This window comes from Stomoxys calcitrans, chromosome 5 (assembly GCF_963082655.1).
Source record: "Stomoxys calcitrans chromosome 5, idStoCalc2.1, whole genome shotgun sequence".
NCBI lineage: Eukaryota > Metazoa > Arthropoda > Insecta > Diptera > Muscidae > Stomoxys > Stomoxys calcitrans.
The window spans coordinates 55,472,392-55,497,140 of record NC_081556.1 but is presented as its reverse complement, the minus strand read 5'-3'; the positions used below and the strand labels follow the sequence as shown (position 1 = coordinate 55,497,140).

At 39.2% G+C, this 24,749-nt stretch overlaps 1 long non-coding RNA gene across 2 annotated transcripts in view; it reads right to left on the bottom strand.

The window, feature by feature from the left end:
• Positions 1–24,749, bottom strand: part of LOC106084905 (uncharacterized) — a 417,203-nt gene that overhangs the window by 117,440 nt on the left and 275,014 nt on the right. For both annotated transcript variants that reach the window (XR_009398537.1, XR_009398536.1), the window contains exon 9: positions 5,833–5,887. This is a non-coding gene — a long non-coding RNA (uncharacterized LOC106084905). The remainder of the gene's footprint in view (positions 1–5,832; positions 5,888–24,749) is intronic.

Sequence of the window (24,749 nt, the reverse complement as noted above, 5' to 3'; positions counted from 1 at the left end):
GATACCTACGAGGAAGCCTTCATTCGTTCGAACGCTATCGTGATTTCGACAGACAGTCAGACCGACGGACGGACATGGCTAGTTCAACCCAGATTGTCAGGACGATCGAGAATATATGCACTTTATAAGGTCCCATATCAATTTTTCGATGGGTGTCAAACGGAATGTTCAGCCTGGTCGTACTTTGGATACCCATGATCTCGCATATAAACATATTTATCACCATATTTCGTCAAAATCCTCTAAATATTTCACCATTCGTGAACCTATAGCAGGTGGCCAAATATGACTCGATCTCAACCAAAGAGACGTCGAAGGGTCTAACAAGACTCAATGTAAAACAATTTCATATTGGCTTCTTTTATGCCTTCAATAACTTATATCGGGAGATCAGTAATTATGTCAGCTACATCGAAATAAAACCCCGATCTAGACCATGCTCGACACGGCTGTAGTAGAGTCTCACACAAATGACAACACCAGATTTAAGCAAAATCGGGTAACACTTGCGCCGTTTATGGCCTTTAGATCTCAAGTAGGGAGATCGATACACGGTAACTATATACAAAATAGAACGATCTGGACCATACTCGGCACGAATGTGGAAGCGACAACACAGTTCATTGTGCCAAACTTCAGCGTAATCGCAATATCGGGAGAGCGGTTCATATGGCGACTAAACTAAACTAATTCGGCCTAAACGAATCTTATATACCCTCCACCATGGATCGCAAGTGCTAATTTCTTTGAATGACTGGACTGGAAAGGATCATCCTTACCTTGTCGTTTTAAAATCATACAAAAATACCATGTTTATAATAATAAGGCTCAGAACTTTTATATGGGAGCTATATCAGGTTATGTTCCGATTTGGACCATACTTGGCACAGTTGTCGAAAATCACTGCGCCCTCCAGAGGCTCAAAAAGTTTATATGGGAGCTATATCAGATTATGTTCCGATTTGAACCATACTAGGCACAGTTGTTAAAAATCACAGCAAAACGACACATGCAAAATTTCAGCACAATCGGATAAGAATATCCCCCTCTAGTAACTCAATAAGTTCAATCGGGAGAGGGATTGTGTTGCAGCTTTATCAGATAATGGACTAATTTGAACCATACTTGGCACAGTTATTAGGAGTCAAAACGAAACACCTCATGCAAAATTTCAGCCAAATCGAATTATTATTACGCCCTCTACAAACTTAAAAATTCAGGACAAAAAGTCGGTTTATATGACAGCTTTATCAGGTTATGGATTGGCTTGGACTATGCTCTGCATAATTGTTGGAAGTCGTAACAAAACACCAAGTCGTAACAAACTTCAACCAAATAGTATAACAATTGCGTCCTGTAGAGGCTCAAGAAGTCAAATCGGGAGATCGGATTATATGGCAGCTATATCAGGTTATGGACCGATTTGGTAGTTATTAGACAGTTATTAGAAGTCAAAACAAAACACCTCGTAAAATATGGCAGCTCTATCAGGTTTTGTATCGATTAAGAAAATACCCAGCACAGTTGTTCAGAGTCGTTACAAAACGCTACTTCCAAAATTTCAGCCAAGCTCGATATAAATGTGGCGTGTGCGGACGGGTAGAAATATCTCTTTGAAATAGTTAGAGCTGAGGTTTAAGTGAGATCTTGTGCAAAATTACAAGGCCCTAGTTTGTCCCGACGCCTTTTGGCAGGCCCCTTAACAGGTCACCTTAGAGTTTCGAAATTTCGTGGCGGCTTTGTTTGTGGTCTGATTTTCAACATATTTTAATTACTAGATAGTACGCGGCATATTTTTTACTAATTGTTTCCGATTTTCTCACACTGGGTGTAACTAGCATTTATAAGGGGATAACCGCCCCTGAAAATTTTATTCTGATGTTCACGTTCTGCTTCGTAGGCGGGCATGCTAAGCGCTGCCGCTTCTCCGGTTCAACCTGGTATGGTATTAAGAATTATCTGTGACGGACGTACGCAGTTGGCTAGACCGTCTTAGAATTTAAGGACTGTTAAGAATAAATGTTCTTTGTAGGGTTGGAAATGGATGTCACAAATGGAAGGACAATATGAATGTGCCCCATCTATCGTTGATGGGTATAAAAACATAAGTCAAGTATCAAAACTGCAAACTTGGCTTTGGCAAATGAAAACTTCCAAAGTCAGATTTCCATTCTGCGATCCCTCAGGGTTTTTGAGACACAGATCACTCCATAAGTTATTTGTAAGAATCATCCTGACCCTTCTTTCCTATGCCAATGGTTCATTGTGGGGTTCAGTCGGCATTTCAAGCCTATGGCTTCTATGCTTAGTAATAAACATCTGAAAGACTTCTTCAATTGCAAGAAAGTGATTTTTTAAAAGATATAGGAATGTTAAAAAACACATAAAATTAAAAAAAATATGAAATCTTAATTTGAATTCATAGTACGGTCCATATAATTTAATATTTGAAGATTATATCATGCAAATTTTGGTCGTGAATGCCCCTAAAATAGTCCGCTTAGTCCAATTTTGGCATACTCTTTCCAACATTTCGGCCGGTATCTCACAAATAATTGCTTCATTGTCTTCCAATGGATCAATTGAAGCATGCTTGTCTGTATAGACATGTGCTTTAACATAGCCAAAAAAAAAAAATAGTCTAAAGGCGTTAAATCGCACGATCTAGGATGCCAATTGACCGGCCCCGAATGTTGAAATCACATGTCATGCAAGTCAAGATCTTGCATTTTGGGTTAAAAAAAAGATGGATATCATCTCACCATAGCGCTCACTATTCACAGTTACGTTACGATTCGCATCATCTTTGAAGAAGTACGACCCAATGATGACACTAGACCATAAACCGCTCCAAACTGTGACTTTTTCTGTATGCATTGGTAGCTTTTGCAATGCGTCTGGCTGATCTTCACTCAGAAAAAATTCTATAACAAATGTTCCTATGGGGCTCCCCATAAGTGTTCGGTATAAAAAAGGAGGTCCCTTATAAGAATCGAAGGTCTTAACTTTTCTTTACACATTTCGTATAGTAAGGGTTCGAAAGAGACATCATTTCATCATTGGCATTTTTTCAATGAGAGTTTTCGAACAGCTATTCCTTAATATGGTGTGCTCCACAAGCTCCATGATATTTATTGGAAAGGACGTTAGTATTTTTGGCCATTAAAGTTTATAGCCTTTGGCGTTGCATACCTTGACTTGCTAGGCTTTGGATGATGTACTTCCCTTGCCTCTTACGAGAAATTTGTGTGTATGCTGGCCTTACTTAAACATGCTGCAAATATCGCAGCCAGTTGGGTCGCAATATAGCTTGCCTTCCCCTGCAATAACGAGTAGGGAAAATGTTTTTATATCCTCCACCATAGGATGGGGGTATACTAATTTCGCTTTTCCCTATGTAACACATCGAAATATTGATCTGAGGCTCAACAAAGTATACAAATTCTTGACTGTCTCTATATTCCAAGTCAATTTAGCAATTTCCTACTGTCCGTCTGTCTGTCAGTCGAAAGCTTACTAAGTTGCGAAGGAGTAAAGCTGGACATTTGCAATTTTGACAAATACTTCATATTAGTGTTGGTTGTTTGGGATTGTAAATGGATCCATTGGGTTTATTTTGTGATATATAGGTCCCGTATTAACTGATCTCCCGATTTGACATCTTGAGACTATAGAGGGTGCAATTCATTTCGATTTGGCTGAAAATTAGCACGTGGTGTTTTGTTATGACTTCCAACAACTGTGCCAAGTATGGTCTAAATTGGTCGATAATGTGATATAGCTGTCATATAAACCGATCTCCCGGTTTGACTTCTTGAACCTCTAGATGGTGCAATTCTTATCGGATTTAGCTGAAACTTTGCACGTGGCGTGACTTCCCACTACTTTGTCAAGTATGGTTTTTTTTGCTGTGATTTACCACAGGGGTAACTAACAAACCAATGGTTGTCCAACTTATTAATATGATTAACTAGCCGAACCGGGCTGCGCCTTCTTTAACTCTCTAATATCTTTTTAGAGTAGGGACACTTCGCCCTGAATGCGGATATTGAATTCATGCCATTGTAGCCTATGTTGCTGAACGCGTTCGAATCCTGACGAGAACATCGGACAAAGCGGTGTTTATCCCCTCTTAATATTGGCGAGATTGGCGAGGTACAAGGTCATGCATGGTCATTTAAAAAAATTTCCCTAAATAGGTGTCGCACTTCGAGACGCCGTTCGGACTCGCCTATAAAAAAAGGCCCTTATCATTGAGTTTAAACTTGAATCGGAAAGCACTCAATGATGTGTGAGAATTTGTCCCTTCTCGATTTCTGGTGGTAATGTTCTTCCTTAGGGTAATGTTCTCATTAGGGGAGGGATGACACCTCAGACATTTCGACTCAAACATGGATATCAAATTCGTGCTGCACTTCCAAATCCTTTTCATTTGAGCCCCATATTGCCATGGCTGGTAAATATGAACCGTTTGGAGGGGCTGGGGCGGCCACCGGCACTTTGCACTTAAAATGTATATCAAATTCGTTCTTTATTCCCAACTGAAATGAAGTTCAGTTTAAGAGGTGCTTTAGGGCCTATCCCAAAAAACTTGGCTCCAAAATTGGATATCAAAACTGTTTTCTACTCTCAAATTCCTTTAATTTGAGTTCCATAAAGCCATAGTCGACTAATATGCCTATTTGGGGGTATTTGGGGATCGGCGACCTCCCATTACTTGGACCTAATGTTTTATACCCTATTTGCTAATGCCTTATAATTTTCATTTGAGTCCCATTTTGAAATGAACTTCGAATATATCTGTTTAGAGAAGTTTTGGGGTTGGGGGGGTCCGCTGTGTACTTGGACCCAAATTTTAATACCATATTCACTTTCTGGTCTCCAATACCTTTCATTTGATACCCTTGTTATGCCCACTTTCGGATATGGGTGACGTTTTTGGGGTAAGGGGAAGGGTCCGCCTCCACCCAATATCTAAAAATTATATAGCCTATGTTTTCTTCGAGACAAACATACACAGTCTATGAAAATTTTAAGAAAATCGGTTAAGGCAAGTATCATATAGCCATAATTGGGTTGGTGTGATTTCCTATACTTCGATCTGATTTTGTATGCCAGATTCGAAATCTACTTCCGAATACCTTTCATTTGAGCCCCATATTGAAATGAACGTCCAATATGTCTACCATATTCGTATTCGACTCTCTAATACCTTTCATTTGATACTTAGATTGTCCCGATCGGTCCACTTTTGATTTTGGGTTGTGTTTTTGGCAAAGGGGGAGGGTCGGTCCTCCTTCCGATATCGAAAAATTACATAGCCTATGTTTCCTTCCTGACCAACCTGCATAATACGCGAACATTTCGAGAATATCCGTTCTGTCGTTTTTCAGGCTATACGCAACAAACAAACCGATTCCCTTATATCCGTGATTGGCTAATGTGCCCATTTTGGGCGTTTTTATGGGTGTGGGGTGACCCCCTATACATCGACATGAATTTGTGTGCCAGATGCGTTATCTACTCCCGCATACTTTTTATTTGATACCCATATTGTCCTTATCGGTCCACTTTTGATTTTGGGTGGTGTTTTTGGGGTAACGGTGGAGGGTCCGCCCCTTTCCGTTATCGACAAATTATTAAGCCGAATACCTTTCATTTGAGTCCCTTATTGTCATGATCGTCAAATAAACCTATTTTAAGGGGTTTGGGGCTTGGGCGGCCTCCCAGATACCTGGACCCAACTTTTATTATGGGGGAGGGTATAAAAGATTCGGCCGAACTTGACGCTGTCGATTTTGTTATTTTCTGAAAACATGGAAGTGAAATTACCTGGTAGCAGAGCATTGCATTGTAGTGTCTTTATTCTCCGCAATAAGATATAAATCTGAAATGAAATAGAAAACAATAAACCATTAGTTTGTTAAACTTATATGGTATGTTAAGTAAAGACTCAAAATAATATTCTCAATTTTAAGCCATTGTTTGGAGACCAAAACCTCTTTCGTGTATTCGCAAGTAAACGAATATCAGAGTGCCCTCTATCAAATCCTTCCCCTGATATGGTCCACAACTACATGTACATAGTAGGCCATAGCCAATGTCGATGCATATCTAAAAATTGAATTGTGGCCGTTAGGCTTTGAATTAAATATACTACCACGTGGTTGTTTAAAAAAAATCTAACACCAGTTCCAGCAATATATGGCACAATACAGTGTAGTTTCCAATGAAATCATGTCATCTTTGGGTGGGCATTTTGTGTGAAGCTAAACCAGTCGTCCGTCTCTGTGCAGCGGTTGGTCTAGTGCGTTTTGTGATAGGTTGTGTAATTTGTAGACCCTGCGGAAATTGAATTTTTAATAAAAATTTACATTTGTTCAAAAGTTGGACATGGACAACGAACCACATCGCATCGTATCGTATCGCATAGCATCATACGGCGCAGAACTGTGTGGTCTCGCCGCTTGCTAGTGCCAAAGTGGCCAAAATGCTTTTATAAATTTGGAAAGATAAAAATTATTCAAATTTGATTAACAATTCATTTGAATTAGAATTTGGCCCATTCGATGGGATGTTGGGCAGTGTACATGGCCGATTTTTTGCTGCAGCTGGCATGGATTGCGGCTAGTGAGCAAACAGACTAATCGCATGTGAAAGCCAAAAATTTATTGCATTTTTAACAAAAACCTCTGTGGCATTGAATGGTGAAAGGATTGCTTGATGTTTCTTTTTTCGATTTAGTTGCATAGTATTTATGGCAGCGGCAATTTAACACTCCACAATGTCCTGGGAATGGCAGAGAGTTTAAAGGTGGCAAAAACATTATTGTGGGAAATCTTTGTACGATTTGTTACAGTTTTAGCGCAAAAACAAATTTGAACACAGCGTTAAAGTTCAAAGATGGCTTAAATGCAATGCTAGAAAGAAAATCTAAAATGTATTACGAATATAGCATAACTAAAGCAGGGCATAAATGATCAGTTAATATGAGGGCAATTTATATTAATGAACCCTAACTGTGCCTCACTGTATGGTGACAATGTTGAAGGACATATGGATAATTCATATATAAGATTTTACCCAAATCAAAAAACTAAGACAAATATTTTTAAAGTATAAAACATATGTCGAAAACGTCGTAAATCTAGCCAAACCAAAAAAAAAACAAGTTTTTGACAGAGTCCAAAAAATAATAAATTAAAACCAGTAAGAAAAGGCAAAAGTCGGGCGGTGCCGACTATATAATACCCTACACCACCTAGTGCATGTAGTACTTTTTTTATGTAGAACTTATCTCGAAATCTAGTCAGACTTTAATTTGGATACCAATTGAAATAGCAATTTAGAACCTTGTAAGATTTTCCTACCATAGGATAAAAGATTTGGATTTCCACATATTTAAAAGGCCATATCGGATAAAAGATTATATGGGAGTTATATCGAAACCTGTGCCAATTTTAATGACACATACTGGGACATGAAATAGAATATCTCACACCCTATATTGTAGAGATGTGACCGAAATTGTGGACTTTACTGTCTGAAAAGTCCATATCGGTTGAAATATACACATTGGAGCTATATCTAAATTAGGACTGATTTTAAACGTCTCATGCAAAATCGGACGAAAATTGTGGATTCTACAGCCTAAAAAGGCCATATCGGATGAAAGATATATATAGAAGCAATATCTAAATCTGAACCGATTTTTATGTAATTTTCCATATACACTAAGAATTCACAAAAACGACTCCTGTACCACAGTGGTGGTGTAGGGTATAAATATGTTGGGCCATCTAGGGATTGCAGCCTCTATACACAACATGCTAAATTTTTGTCAAATCGGTTAATAAGGGTCCTGAAGTCAAGTGGAAGTACCAATTTATAGGGGAGCTATATCGAAATTTAAATCGATATGACCCATTTGCAACTTGCAACGATCTACTTCAATGAAAAGTGTCTGTGCAAAATTACAAGCAGATATCTTTATTCGTTAGACCGCTTTCGCCATTGCCATAGGCGAACGGATGGACGGTACGGATTAAAATGTCAAGACGGTTAAGAATATACATTCTTTATGGGAACGTAGATCAACATTTCCAGGTGTTGCAAGCGCAATAACTGGATTAGTATACTCCATCCTATGAAGGCGGATATAAAAAGCAATACCTGCTAAAGGACACATAACATGTCCATACCTTGCTTTGTCGAAAACTATAATCTTGGAGACAGTTTCAAAACCGATAGAAATGTCTAGACTGCCTTAAACAAAGTCATCAAGTATCAGATCGGAGTTATAAAATCAATACATCGAGTATTGAGTATTCAAGCTTAAAAAACCATAGAGCTTAAAGTTTACATGACAAAGAATAAGCATTACGGGGATTAAGATTTTATCGCAGAATTAATTGAATAGTTTCCATCGAAGCTTCTCTAACTCCAACCTAACTAGTTTTGAGTTATGTCGTCTGTTTGGGTGGCGGCGCCCTATATCTGCCGAATATCATTTACTGTCAATACTTTGCTTCTAAGCCCATAATAAATGACACAAAACTCAGCAAATGTTTCACAAAAAAAAAAGAAACCCAAACACACTCACACAAAACACCATGTGTCTTTCTGTCACATTTGCAAAAACAGAATGTTTCAATGTTCAATGCCCGGGCCGCCTCATACAAAAACAACGGTTTCACCAGCACTACACAATAGCTGTAGGCATGCGAGTATATCGGGAGGGGGCGAATTCTATTTGGCAGAGTATAGCTTCCTTTTCTCCATTTAGCAAACCTTAGAAAAAAATCTTTAGGCCACCAAGTGTGATTTATGAACTTGTTTTTATTTCACACACGAAATACACATACAAAGGCGTTGGGCACAACTACATAACCATTTATCAATATGTTGATGTGTATGTTTTTGAGTGGCACAAAAGTGAAACATTCCAATCTCTCAAAACTAGAAAACAGAGACAGATTTAATAAAAAACGAAAAAAATAAACAAAAAAAAAAAAACCAAAAACCAGCAGCTACCAAAACAGTTTTTGTAAGAACTTTAAAGACTTTGCTTTATATCATATTGTGGAATTAGGAATGACATTAAAAGCAATAACGAACACACACACACACAAAAGAATAGTGGAAAGGGACAAGTCTTTAGAGCTGCTCACAGTGTTATGAAGTTACAGATATCATACCTAAATAATTCAAATAACCAGCCGAAACTAAAAACTGGTTAGACATTTTTTGTATCCTCTGCCTTTAGAAGGGAGTAGGGGTGTCCAGAAAATGCCAAAAGTAATAATTTTTCTTTTAAGCACGCCCACCACTATTTCCTTTCGAAATATTATATTTTGCGGTGGACAATAACAAGTGCCACTTTAAGGGATTAGAAGATTTTTCGGTTTTAAATGTAATTAGTAAACAAGTTACAAGGGCTTACATAAGGAAAGCCATATTGGTGCAAAAAGTGGCATGTTGTATGACAAATACATATCACCTGATATCTACAATCTTTGTTGCAATCGTTATCTAATCGTCGTGAAATGTTGCACATATCACTTTTTGGATCAAAGACGAACGCTATTCATTTTGAAGAAATTCAAACCAGATTTGCACAAAGCTCCCATATTTGCTGAATATTCTGCAATGACACTTAAGGTGCTCGACAGTCTCCAACTCTTCTTTGTCATCACACGCTTTACAGAAGTCTTCCTTCCTCTATGTCAATCGGGACGATAAAGACCTGACGTCACAATGACCCATCAGGTCTTCCAGCAGCAATCTGAAGTCATGTTTCCTCAGCCCCATAGACGATATTCTATTTTACGAAATATTCATCACGAGGCCTTTGCTCCCTGTAACCCTCCGCACCAGCTGCCACCTCACTACCTTGGTCGTGGTAGCAAGCGTTCATTCTACCAAGAACACAAAGTAAAGTTTTCACTGGTTCCATACCAAGACCTGCGCAAATCAGCGATCCATTCCTGGTCTGTTAACGGCAGTGGTGGCCTCTACTTTTTGTGTGGCCTCCCATCCACGGTCCGACCTACGACGGCGAAATAGGATAACCAAAGGCTGTCATCTCGCAGTTGCCTTTCGCAGTGGCCTCTACTTTTTGCGTGGCCTCCCATCCACGGTCCGACCTACGACGGCGAAATAGGATGACCTAAGGCTGTCATCTCGCAGTGACCTTTCGCAGTGGCCTCTACTTTTTGTCTGGCCTCCCATCCACGGTCGACGGTCCGACCTACGACGGCGAAACAGGATAACCAAAGGCCGTCATCCCGCAGTGGGAGATTAATGGGGTCTTCCTTCTTGTGTTCAATCATTCCCGACCCCTCCAGCCCGGGGTTGCCGTATGTCAATTTAATTGGATCTTCAGGATTTATAGGACCATCCCCACTCCCTCCTGCTGCAGATAGTATCAATACTCCATTATAAAAGTGTTCCTCCAACGTTAGAGTGTTACGCGACTATATGTCCTCTGACTTTCCATAGTTTGTAATCGGGGGTAATCGATTATATCCTAATGAAGCCTTGCTGATACCTGGCCGCTTCAGCAAGTAAAAGGTGAGATCAGAAATGAACGAAGACAATAAGAATAACTAAAACAACAACAATGTGGGATCAAAAATTAATGAAAACTATAAGAATAACTAAAACAACAACAATGACAACGTCAACAACATCCATGATGATCGGTTGTTCGGGAGAAAGCTGGTGAGACTACCAATGTGGTTTCTGTACGTCCGACTAATCCGTCCACTAAGGATAATTTTGATGGTTCATCCCTACCCAGTCCGCAGTCGTCCATTATATAATGTGACTTCGACTTCACTCGATCTCACAATGGGAGGACACAAGGAGAGAGGTCACCCATGATCGAGGTACTTGAGACACTGTATTGGAAGATTAGCCGCGCAATAAGGCGAGCTAGAAAGAGTCTTGTAGAGTTGGCAGATGATGGGTTTTATATTGGACTCAGTCAGGAGAGTATTCCTGAAGGTTTGATGGCTGACCTAACCTTCTGATGAGGATCTGTGATTCCAGCCGCCTCCTAGTTGAAGAATGCGAAACATTTGCACTTGTACGTAGATAACGCGGCCTTGGATGTGACCCTGAGTCAGGAGGGGCGGATCTTTCTTTGTGTTGGCTGTTTGGGATGGTGCAGAAATCCACTATGACGCTTGTGCTGACTCGGCGTAGGCTAGCGTCGTAGTCTGCAGGGTTGCCAATGCCCTGTGGCCGAGGTTGTACAAGGACGTCGATTGTTCTCGAGCTGGATAAGCATGAATTTGAATTGTTGGTGGGAATTCTGACTGGCCACTGCAATGTCAGGTCGCTGACATGGCGATGGGCTCGGGAGGAAGAGGATTTCTGCAGGGTCTGGGAGAGATGAAGAGAAGTCGGAGACGGCTGAGCTTCTGCTGTGAGAAGATGGGGAGAAGGCGTGGGATTATGAGTGAACACCTCTTCTCTTCACTGAGCTCTCTACAGTCTTTCGACTCCGAGTCATTCTGGAATTCTGCAAAGGTCTGGGATGGCGGCGTGGGCGACCCTATAGTCTTCTATAGACTTCTTTCCATCTATATACCGATTTTTCTGATTGCTTTCATTTCTCTCTCTCTCTCTCTCACTCTTTCCCTTTTCTTCTCTCCATTTTATTTCTTTCTCGGACGAATACAAAGGCCCAAAGGTCTCCGAGTGAAGCGGTGCGCAACTGCGGTGCGGCAATGCTAGGCGTGTGTCAAATATTCTCAAAGACAATTTTTTTTTCAAATCATCTCAATCGAAATAAAAGTCGATAACATTTTTAAGACAATATTTCGGTTGAACATTTTCAAAGAACAAATTTTAATTAAATTTTCTTTGGAGACAATTTTTTTTTGTTTCAAATTGAGATACATGGTGTATAAAAAATCATAATCCACTAACCAGTCAAAGTGTTTTGAATAATAAGACTCACTAGCTCAACATTTATAGTTCTTTTCTATGAAAGAAAGCATTGAATATGATCTCGAGCTGGTAGATGTTCGAAAATCGCGAAAAAATTAGAGCTGGCAAACTATCGATAATCGCAACATTTGATATTTTCGATACTTTTAACAATAAATATCGATAGTATCGATGCTATCGTTTATTTCCCATTACCTATGTTTCAAACGAAAATGAGTTAAAGTCGTAAAGTTAAAACCTGGAGATCGTTTTATATAGAAGCAATATCAAAGAAAACCAAGTTTAATAAAGTCAGTTGGAAGTTATGAGAGAATTCATTGTACTAAATGTTAGTTTAATCGGATGAAAATTGCGCCCTCTATAGGCGCAATGTATCTTAAAGTATGTATTTAGTGTCGGTTTGCTTATTTTCATAAAATTTTGTAAAAAAATTAACTTTTGCGATAGTATCTATCGGTAAAACATCAATTGATATTCAATCAAAAAATTAAATATCGATAGTGCCATGGATATTTTGCCTGCTCTAGTTTCGATTCCTTAGAAAGCATCCTGCGAAGCCAAACTTCGACTATTTCGAACTTTAAATGCTTCCGTTTTTTTTCCAGCATACTCTTTAATTTTAGTTATATCTTTAAGCCACTGAAAATTTTTATTGTGCTTCTATGTGTCAACGATGCTGCACAACATTAGCGTATAACCTTTGTCGCATAGCGTTACACTGTGCAAAGCACATAAGGGGCAGAGCGTGTCGTTTTTGATTCTGCGGCATGCAAAACAAGAAGCACAACAAACAGGAATGGCCATCAAGACAAAATTTGTTTGTTGTTTGCGCCCAAAAATATGCTAAATATTTGTCTTTCTGCTATCGGATGGCTGATGTTTGGCTGTGTTCTCCATTTGTGCGTGTGAATAATTTTTGCTTCTTCTAGGTGCGTGGGGCATTCTTGCTCTCAAGCAATGTCAAACACACTGCACGTTTGTGATTGTGAGACAAGAAAAATAAAAACAACATCTTTTTGTTTATTCATTTAAACAGAAATAAGGTCATGTTTCCATATTTCTTACAGACACCCTCCCAATTCGGCAGTCCCCACACCAACACCCATGCAATCCCAAAGGAACAGCTGAGGAAGAAAAAGGTCACAACTTCTGTGATAGCATGCCTAAGATATGCCTTCTGTTGGCAAAGATATTCAAATGGCAAGGCGGCAAATTGTGGCTTGACCTGAGAGGCACGCAGGCCTTCCCATGACCCTAATGAAGCTCTTGAGCATATTTATTATGGTTGCACAGAAAAACAAAAGACGAAAATGCAAAACTTTATTCAATTGGGTCTTTGTTTACGTTGGAAATTTTTCCTCACGAGTGTTGAAATCCGAAAACAAATAAATTTTTGCAAGATTTTGCTATGGTTGGGAGTATTTATGTATTTATTAAAATACCATTGAAAGCCATAAACAAACAATAAATTAAAAACCAAAGTTGGTCCATTAAAATTGGAAGTCGTTTTGTGTGCCTTACATTCGAACATTGAGAATCCTTTGGCACAAACAAAAAGTATAAACGCTCTTACATTAAAATAGTTTTGGAATCTGTGCAAGCAATTTAAAACTACTTAACAAAATTGCTTTAAATTTTCTTAGAAATTAAATGATTTTGAAATTGGTCCGAAGGTTAGTGGGATTGCCATCATTTGGAGTTTGCCTAATTTAAAGGAATAATTACAAATTCACTAGATGGCTTTTACTACACATTTGTTTTGTTAATTAAAGAAGAAAAATGATCCACAGAAAGAAACTAAGCCCAAATGAAGGCTAAAGGACGAAAACATACTGAATAAGGATACCATTAACTTTGGAATAGTGTAAGGCTTATTTTGCATCTCACAAGTCAGGTTTGATGGAAAAATGAGAATGACAAAGAATATCATAACAATATAACCTGTTTGGTGTGCACAATTTAATACCCACACGCTTGTGACACTTAATTGGATAGGTTGATGAGTAATAAGGAAAGTTAAAACAAGTAAAACGTGTTAAGTTCGGCTGGACCAAATGAATGAAAGAAATACCAATGGACTCAATAAATTTGGATAACAATAATTTCATCGAGGGTTCGGTTTATAAAGAATCTATATCAGATTGTGGGCACTTTTTGATAGTGGATGCAATTCTATTATATTTTCATACCCTCCACCGTAGGATAAATGTATTCTTATTTATTCATTCCACTTGTGAAACCTCGAAATATGATCGGAGGGCATATAAAGTATTTGTATATATTCTTGATTATCATGAATTTTGAAAGCAGTACGTCTGTGGAAACACAAAAGCGTTTAGAAGAATACGGTCCATGGTAAACCGATCTCTTGGGCCAAGGGGAAGCAATCTTTAGCGATATATTTACATACATATTTCGATATACATGCATACATCGATATGCATACATACATCGATATACATACATATATCGATATACATACATATATCGAAATACATACATATATATTTATATCCATAGGGAAATTCTTGTTATGACATTGGAATTTTACTTGTTTTGTTGTTTCAATACCCACTACAAAAGCATAGTAGGTACTCGTATATTAATTTTGTCTTTAAATTTCCGATCCTACAACTATATTTCTGATCGTTGTAAAATGCTAAGACGATATGACGATGTCCGTGTGTCTGTCCATCTGTCCGTCCGTCTGTGTGTTTCCATCAAGCTTCAGTCTTTGAAAATTGAGTTGACATTTGGTACAGTGTTTTTTCCATACACAGGTTAAGCTCTTGAACGGGTCAAATCGGTCTATATTTGGATGTAGCAGCCATATAGACCAATCTGCCATCAGAAAATTTTTCAGCGGTGGGTGGTTATCCCCTCCTAGTGCTGGCGATATTTTTGAGGTACTTTGGCATGCAAGAATTTCTCCTCAAAGAGGTGTCGCTCTGTGGTACGCCGTTCGGACTCGACTATAAAAAGGAGGACCCTTATCATTGAGCTTTATGCATCTCCGTGGGGTACATCTGAGGCCTCTAGGTTAAGGAATATCCCATGTTCGAAACCTATTATGATAGGATACATTCAGAAAGCAAAGAATGTATGAACAATGTCTAGAGAGGGAACGCCGAAACTACTTATTAACATACATTTCCCGTGCAACTCTCCAACGGACAACGTGACGCCAGAAAAGGTTTTAACTGATATGCATTCTTCGGCAGTTGTTGGAGAAATTGTGTCTGAGTCGAAAATTCTTCGCGCGATCAAAAGTTTCGACTCCTTTAAATCATCAGGCCCTGTTGATGTATCACCGGTTGAAGTACAAGCTTTATCCCATAACCTGGCTCCTTGGCTTATTCAGATATACTCTGTTTGTATCAGCATATCGTACAGTCATAGAAAAAAGTTTGCTGAAAATAGCAAACACTGTCTGCTAAATATTAGTAGTTAATTTTTCTGTTATTGTAGCAGTAGTTCTGCTATTACATCAGTAGTACTGCAAATTCAGAGTAGCAGGCTTACTGCTGAACATGACTGCTGCTTAATTATGAAAGAGATGTTGGAAGAAAAAATAAAACACAAATGGAAATGTGTGTCTCAGTGGATGTTTTTAATCACAACTGAATATATACATTTCATAACCTTTTTTCTTTAAATATAGATACAAAAGGCCATGCCAGTCATGTGCACATTAGTAGAGCAATAACAAAAAATGCCAGCTAGTTCATCCATTTCGAAATGTATTCCAATGGATGGATCAGGTAGCCTCTTTACAGTAATATTCCACAAATTAAAATCATCTCTCAACAAAATTTCTATAAAAAATTTTAAAAAATACCTAAATTAATCAAAACAAATAACAGGCAACCAAAAAAAAAAGTACCATATAATTTTTTTTTCAGCAGACTTGTGTACTCAAAACAGCAGATTTTGTTAGTTGAAATACCAGTAAGAAATGTTTGCTAATATAGCAGCCCTAAATTTGGTTGAGTGTCCAAAAAGTGGGATGGAGAAATACAAAGACATTCCGAAAGCAGGGCAGCCGTGCCACTCGAAGGCCAAAGATTTTCGTCCTATTTTTATACCTCACACCACCACTGTGTTATAGGATATTAAAACTTTGTGCACTTGTTTGCAACGCTAAGATAAGTATAACGATCGGTATAACCTGATTCGATGTAGCTATGTCTGTCTGTCCGTCTGCAAGAGTCCACTGAAACAGCACTAGTCTCCTATATAGAGGATTCTCTCGCTGGCAAGGAATATGCAATGGTAGTTTTTCTTGACATTGAAGGTGCTTTCAATATCGTCAATCATGAAAAAGCTGGAGTTTCTAGGCATCAAGACTACCGTAAAATAGTTTATCAAAAACTTACTCACGAAAAGGTGCATTACGGCAACTTTGGGATCTGTAGATCTAAAAAGATGGGTTAGCAGAGAAACGCTTCTGGGAGATGTACTGTCTCCTCTACATTGGAGCCATTAACAATGTATTATTGTCTCTAGAAGAAAAAGGTGTAAAAGTGGTCGCGTATGCTGACGACCTGGCTGTTGCGGATATGGGGGAAGTTTCCCAACACTCCTAGATATATACTTTAGGAAGTACTATGTGTTACAGCGAAGTGTTTTACCGAAAGAGTTATAGGTGTAAAACCGTTTAGGACGTAAGTAAACCTTTTCAGCAGGAAATAAATGTTATCTACAGTGGCAACTGTCTCCTTGGGAGGAGGAATATTCAATTTAATGGAAGCACAAAATACGTGGGTGTTTTTCTGGAACTTCAAATCAAACAAACAGTTCACCTACTGCTCTATACTCTGCATGATCTATCGGATATCCTGTTTTTGCATCACAGCTGCACTGGATTTAATGCTGGAAATTGTGGCTAGACAAACTGCTGCGACCACTACTGTTGCGCTTATCCGGACAATGCCCGATGTTAATAGGAGGGGAGGATTATGCATTACTTGAGCCGTTTTTGACAAAAAATACTATACCACTATTCCTGATAGAACCGATTGCTGCTAAACTATCCATAACAATAGAAGTTCCATAGACTTCTATACAGATGGTTCCAAGCTAGACGACCAGGTGAGCTTTTGGGGTGTACTCTGAACCACAATATTTCGCATTCAATCATAGATGCTGGTTTGGCCACCTTATTAAGTTAGTTATCACTTTAAGCCTCAGTTTGCACAAAAACACTCTTCTTATAATAGGTCGAGAAACAGCTAACGATTTACAGATGGAGTGATAATACAAAATTGCTTTCAGTTTACTGCTTCCTTTTTGTTCCGATTCACTTGGTGGCCTTATCGACTTTCAAGTTGGTGCTAAGTTTCTTATCGCTTATTACTTTGGTAAGAAATAAGTTTGCTCTCGTGCAGCCGAAAATATTTTCTGTGAATTTTTGGTCCCCAATAATAACGAATTGCATGCCTTCTATGTTTCCTATCTTAGATCTGTGAAATGCATTATTTATATCTATCCTGAACTTTTCACAGAGACTATATGGGTGAAATTTCCATAACTGCAAAATGGCCATTGTGTGTGGTTTAAATGGTCAAACCGAAAGCTGTCGTTCGAGCCATTGAGGTCACGCAAAAGTTTAAAAGATTTGCGACTTTATTCTTGGCCAAAATTACAATTCATATGCACACATGTTCACATTGGCCGGAAAATATTTGTGTTGCGTGCATGTTCAATGTATCCTTTCGGAAATCTATAAATTTTCCTGGGAATAAGATTAGCCTTTCGTCACCCGAACCATGGACTGTCTGAATGGCTGGCGAAGCCGAATACCATTGCCCCACAATAGTATCGGCAACAATACCACTTCATTTGAATGGGGCAAAATCTAAAAGTTTAATTTAATTTTAAACTTTATTTTCCAGCAGAATAACAAACACGTCTGCCCTATCGACTCGCATTCGATTTGCTTGAGAAGTTTGTATGGCCTGTATGGATTGTTAAACATTTTCCAATTTCCTTTGGGCCAAATGAATTTCATCTGCGATCAAAAGATTAAAATGTTTATTGTTCTCAACTCTTCTCTTTGATGGGTGGCAAAGTATTAAATAAAATCCGAGAGTTTTGTGCCGTCATTTGGCCCCGGCAAAACGATATACATAAGAAGGAAGGCTTTCAGAAAATGAAAAACTTTTTCCTTGAACACTTAACGCTGTTGTATTTGTACTTCCTTCACTCGCTTGAGAAGCAGAAATGAGTGCAAGACTTAACACACACTTGGCTAATTAATTGTGTTTTCCTTTATACGGTGTGCCTCGTCTTGCCTTTAAACTGAAGGCACTGCGAAGAGTGTTCATTTTCACAACACGACTATGTAGGAGTCAATTGTTTAGCCTTCTCACATTCAGAGAAAATAACTTAAAAAACGCTGACTTTCCCCCATTTTGACTTTGCAAGATTTTTTCCGACGCTGGTGAAGATTTTAATTACCGCTTCTCTGGTGTTGTCTTCCGTGGTATTCGTTGTGATTTTAAAGATTAGATTTTTAGTGGTTCTCTTTTTGTTTTTTTCTCTCATTTTCCATTAACTCCTTTTTGTTTTATTTTTAAAGAAAAGGTTCAAGTTTTGGTCCTCTGTGAGAATAACCTTCTAGAAACTAAAATCTTCGAATCATATGAAGTTAAAATACCCTTTAAAGAATTTCCAACTCATCAACGTAATGTGTGCTCTCTGCAAGTTGACATTGAATATCAAAATTCGATTCGTTGATTGGTTTATGATTATTTTTTAGTGAAAAAGGATTTATGACATCATTAACCCAGAAGCATCCATGATTTTGCGTTTCTATTTGAAAATAATTATTTGTCGAATTTGTTTGAAAAATGGATGACCAAGGTGGCCTATGATGTACGGTATAGTTGGTCATAAATAGTGAAAAACAATTTTACACAACCATGGGCAATAAAATTGAGAAAGAAATTGTTGGTGCTGTGTCTGAGGGTTTCGCCTATTCACGATCTTAATGCCGCTCTTTTTCAACTGTGTCATAACCGTAGGCATCACTCATTTTCGACAAACATTTTGAGGAACCCATGGCTTGTTTTTATAACGTACTAGCCGAATCGGGCCCGCTCCGCTGCGCCTTCTTTAACTCTCTAATATCTTTTTAGGGTGGGGACACTTCGCCCTGAATGCGAAAACCGAATTCGTGCCATTGCAGCCTATGACGCTGACGTACGAATCCTGGCGAGAACATCGGACAAAGCGGTGTTTATCCCCTCTTAATGTTGGCGACATTTGCGAGGTACAATGCCATGCATGGTCATTTAAAAAAGTTTCCCCAAAGAGGTATCGCACTGCGGGATGCCGTTCGGACTCGGCTATAAAAAAAGTCCCTAATCATTGAGTTTAAAATTGAATAGGAAAGCACTCATTGATATGTGAGAATTTGTCCCTTCTCGGTTCCTGGTGCTGATGTTCTTCCTTGGGGTAATGTTCTCATTAGGGGAGGGATGGCACCTTAGACATTTCGACTCAAATATGGATATCAAATTCGTTCTTTATTCTCTACGGAAATGAAGTTGAGTTAAGGAGGTGCTTTAGGGCGAATTCGAAAATACTTGGCTACAAAATTGGATATCAAATTCGTTTTCTACTCTCAATTACATTTCATTTGAGTCCCATATTGACATAATGGATCAAATAATCCATTTGACGCATCTTTAGGGGGAAAGCGCCACCTAGACTTGAACGCAAATTTTAATGTCATATTCGTAATCTACTCCCACAGAGTCCCATATAGCCATGGTCGGCTAATATGCCCATTTGGGGTATTAGGGGTTAAGCGACCTCGCATTACTTGGACCTAGTTTTCTATGCCATATTTGTAATCTACTGCCTAATACTTTTTACTTGAGTCCCATATTGACATGAACCTCGAATATATCTGTTTAGAGGAGTTTTGGGGTTGGGGGGGGCTCGCTGGGTACATGGATCCAAATTTGAATACCACATTAGTTTTCTGGTCTCCAATATCTTTCATTTGATACCCTTATTGTGCCCATCGGTCCACTTTCGGATCCGCCTTCACCCGATATCTACAAATTACATAGCCTACGTTTCCATTCATACAAAGGCAAGCAATCTATGAAAATTTTAAGAAAATCGGTTCAGCCAAGTATCATATAGTCATAATGGGTCTAATGGCGTTTTTGAGGGTTGGCGTGACCCTCTATACTTCGATCTAATTTTGTATGCCAGTTTCGAAATCTACTCCCAAAGCCCCATATTGAAATGAACGTTCAATATGTCTTTTTAGGGAAGTTTTGGGGTTGGGCAGGCCCGATGGGCACTTAGACTCAAATTTTAATACCATATTCGTATTTTACTCTCTAAAACCTTTCATGATATATATATTGTCCCGATTGGTCCACTTTTGTTTTTGGGTTGTGTTTTTGGCATAAGGGAGAGGGTCCGTCCCCCTTCCGATAACGAAAAATTATAAAGCCTATGTTTCCTTCCAGACCAACCTACACAATATGCGAAAATTTCGAGAAAACCGGTTCTGCCGTTCTCCAGTCTATACGGAACAAACAAACCGAGTCCCATATATCATCCGAGATTGGCTAATGTGCCTATTTTGGGCGTTTTTGTGGGGGTGGGGTGCCCCCTATACTTCGACATGAATTTGTATGACAGATTCGTTATGAATTCCCGCATACTTTTCATTGGATATCCATATTGTCTTTACCGGTCCACTTTTGATTTTGGGTGGTGTTTTTGGGGTAACGGTGTATGGTCCGCCCCTTCTGTTATCAAAAAATTATAAAGCCTATTCCTACTTCCTGACCATATGCGTAATCTACTCCCCTAATAACTTTTATTTGAGTCCCATATTGTCATGATCGTCAAATAAACCTACTTTAAGGGTTTTTTGGGGCTGGAGCGGCCCTCCAGGTACTTGGACCCAACTTTTATTATGAAATTCGTACTATAGTCTTGAATAACTTTAATTTGAATCTCATATTGTCCCGATCGGTCCAATTTTATTTTTGGGTAGTACTTTATGGGTAAGGGGGAGGGTCCGCCCACTTCCCGATATCAAAAAATTTCCTTCAGGACCAACCTACACAATCTGTAAAAATTTCAAGTTAATGGGTTCAGGCGTTTTTGAGTCTATACGGAACAAACAAACACAAATTTAATTTTGTATATAAAGACGATTTCTATTTCATTGCTGCTAAATTTTTCCAATACATTTTCACACAAAATCTTATTTGCGAATTCATATAGAAAAAACCCCCTGGATGACCGGGGAGATTCTCAATGTTGGAAAAGAGCTCAGGAGACCTTACAACAGAGCACGTCGTAAAAAGCGGAAGTTTATTGGGATGTGTATTAAACACGCTCAAGGAATACAATAAGATGATCAAAGCGGCAAAACGTGTCTTCTAAAGCTTTTCTGCGAACAAGTCGACAGCGTAAATGAAACTGCTAAGATGAAAAAATTCTCTCAAAAACCCATTTTCAAACTGAAACGTAATTGGACATGGGAGTGAGAGCAGAGACAACGGCGGACATATTGAGGCTTTTTATGAGAACGCATTTTCCGCAGGATACGATGGGTTTCACGACTCAAGAGGACACCAGAATCTCGGCATAATTAGGTTGATCGAAAGCTTATTGTTACGGAAATTTTGGTAAAGGAAGGTAGCTTCCAACCATTTAAGTCACACTCCCCTAAGTTGGTTCATGTTTGGTATTGTGTCTCCACTTAAGTGCCGGTATCTGATAAATGCGAAAGCCGGGCAATGACAAAGGATATGCCCTAACGTCTCATCATCTTCCCAGTATGTCCTGCACTTGCCGCACCGATTTTACATAAGTGAGCTCACAGTCCTATGCTATATGCAAGACCCTTTCGGCCCTATTGCACATACAAATAGCATAACAGCATACCTATGTCAAGGGATGGTTGAATAAAAGAATCTTTCGATGCCAAGACCAAGACATTGACGGTATGCATTTATATGGAGGTGCTTTTACAATGTGCGGGCCGACACACTGATCCAATCCTTAGACTCTCACTGGATGGACGGATTCCTTAGAGACCGGATAAACCATATGCTTCGGAACAGATCGATTATTTGTTAGTCCCATGACATTTTATCGCCTCTCCTATGGGCGACCACCACAAATAACCTATTACTTGTGCTCACTAAGGAGGGATTTGAACCAGTCTGCTACACAGACGATGTTATAATACTTTTAAGAGGTAAGGATCCGAAACAGCTATACTGAAAGGCCGAAAGGGTCTTGGAAATGGCATACGACTGGGCTGGACCTAGGGGTCTTAATGTTAACCCAGAGAAGACTGAAATCTTCCTGTTCACGAGAAAGACGAAGGTGGTCCAATGTTTCCTCGATAGATCGATTTCGATATTTAACAAGGCCAAATACTTTGGAGTTATCTTAGAAAGGAAACTGAATATGAAGTGCCACATTCAGGAGGAGATCACCATTACACAGAGATTAGCATGTCCGCCTGTGACGCTGAACCCCTATGTTCGAGTCGTAGCGAGAACATCATAATAAAGGGTGATTTTTTTGAGGTTAGGATTTTCATGCATTAGTATTTGACAGATCACGTGGGATTTCAGACATGGTGTCAAAGAGAAAGATGCTCAGTATGCTTTGACATTTCATCATGAATAGACTTACTAACGAGCAACGCTTGCAAATCATTGAATTTTATTACCAAAATCAGTGTTCGGTTCGAAATGTGTCCAAATTTTGACAAATTTTGTTCAGCGATGAGGCTCATTTCTGGTTGAATGGCTACGTAAATAAGCAAAATTGCCGCATTTGGAGTGAAGAGCAACCAGAAGCCGTTCAAGAACTGCCTATGCATCCCGAAAAATGCACTGTTTGGTGTGGTTTGTACGCTGGTGGAATCATTGGACCGTATTTTTTCAAAGATGCTGTTGGACGCAACGTTACGGTGAATGAACACATTTCGAACCGAACACTGATTTTGGTAATAAAATTCAATGATTTGCAAGCGTTGCTCGTTAGTAAGTCTATTCATGATGAAATGTCAAAGCATACTGAGCATCTTTCTCTTTGACACCATGTCTGAAATCCCACGTGATCTGTCAAATACTAATGCATGAAAATCCTAACCTCAAAAAAATCACCCTTTACATTTTCAGTGGTGGTTATCCCACTTTAATGCTGGCGACATTTATGAGGTCCTTTGCCACGTAAAAACTTCTCCTCAAAGAGGTGTCGCACTGCGGCACGCCGTTCGGACTTGGCTATAGATGGGAAACCCCTTATCTTTGAGCTTAAGTTTGAATCGGGCAGGATTTATTGATTTGTGAGAAGCTTGCCCCTGTTCCTTAATAAAATGCTCATGGGCAAACTTGGATTTTGTAAATTTGTAAAATTTACATTACATTGAGGAACATATCGAGAAGGCCAACAGATGGTCGGCACTATGAAGATATGGAACCTAAATCCGGATCATAGTCCATTGGCCCTACATGAGCGTGATTAGACCAATACTTAGTTACGCCTCAGTAACTGGTTGAGAGAACATCAAGTCATGGCATAGGCGGAGCGATGAGGACCACGCCCACGAGGGCACTGGAGACTATAGAAAAACACGTTAAGTGTGAGGCAGCCACTGTGGCTATGAGGCTAAAGGCGATGAAAGAATGGATAGAGGATACACCATTGCGGTTTAATCGAGGCGACGATAAGAAACCTAGCAGAAATGGATGATGTTTCCAATCGGATACCTGAGCGCACATTTAGGTCGAGTGTGGGGCGCTTCCGCCAGCGGCACAGTCTTTGATTGTCGGAACTCTGGCATTACCACAAGGAAGATCATGCTACACAGATGGATCCAAGCTAAGAGACAGTGATCTGTTTCGACTGGCTGACCATAATACGGTATTGGCGGCAGAGATCCGGGCGGTCACGGAATGCTTGAGGTGGTGTGATGTTAGCGGGAGGATGTAAGCTGGTCATGGCGAACAATCTTGGAGTGAAAGAATGAAATTAACGTCGTCTCTGAGGTAGGAACTATTCGCATTGTTTGGCAGCCGGGCCATTGTAAAGTTAAGGGAAATGACACAGCAGACGATTTGGTAGTAAAGGCCAGAGTACAGCCGTCAATAAACTTGGTTTACCTGAAGCTTTCGTGGCGCTGCATAGCTTTTGGTAACATAACGGTAGACAGGACTACGAACTCACTTATAAAAAATAGTTGCAGCAAGTGATAGCATGTGTAGGGCATATGGGGAAGATGTGAGACGCTGGATCATTTGCAATGCCGTTGTGTAGAAAACAATTAGGGATTTTTTAAGCCCCACTGAATTCATGACATATATTTTATTTTCGAGGTTAGTAGATTAGGTAAGACTTCAAGTCTATTTCTATACGGACTCACTTCGACAATTGAAGTCTATTGTGGTACCACAGTAGCTACAGACCATGCCTCTTGTGGGAATCGAAGCCATGATCCCCGCTTTGGCAATCAGAGCACGATACCCACTCGGCTACCGCATCGACCTAGTTGTTATATTGAAATGAAAGATATGAGTTAGTTGCTTAAGTCGAAATGTATTTCATTCTACCGAACAACATCTCAACACCTAACTGAAGATTACTGTTGATTCAAACGAAAAAGGTTTCACATAGCCGACTTCGACTGCATAAATTCTTGAAGTCTTAAACTTGTGCAAAATAGGTTTAATTTGTTTCATACCAAGTGTAGACATGGTGCCGTATAAGTATTGTTATTTTTTCTTAAATTA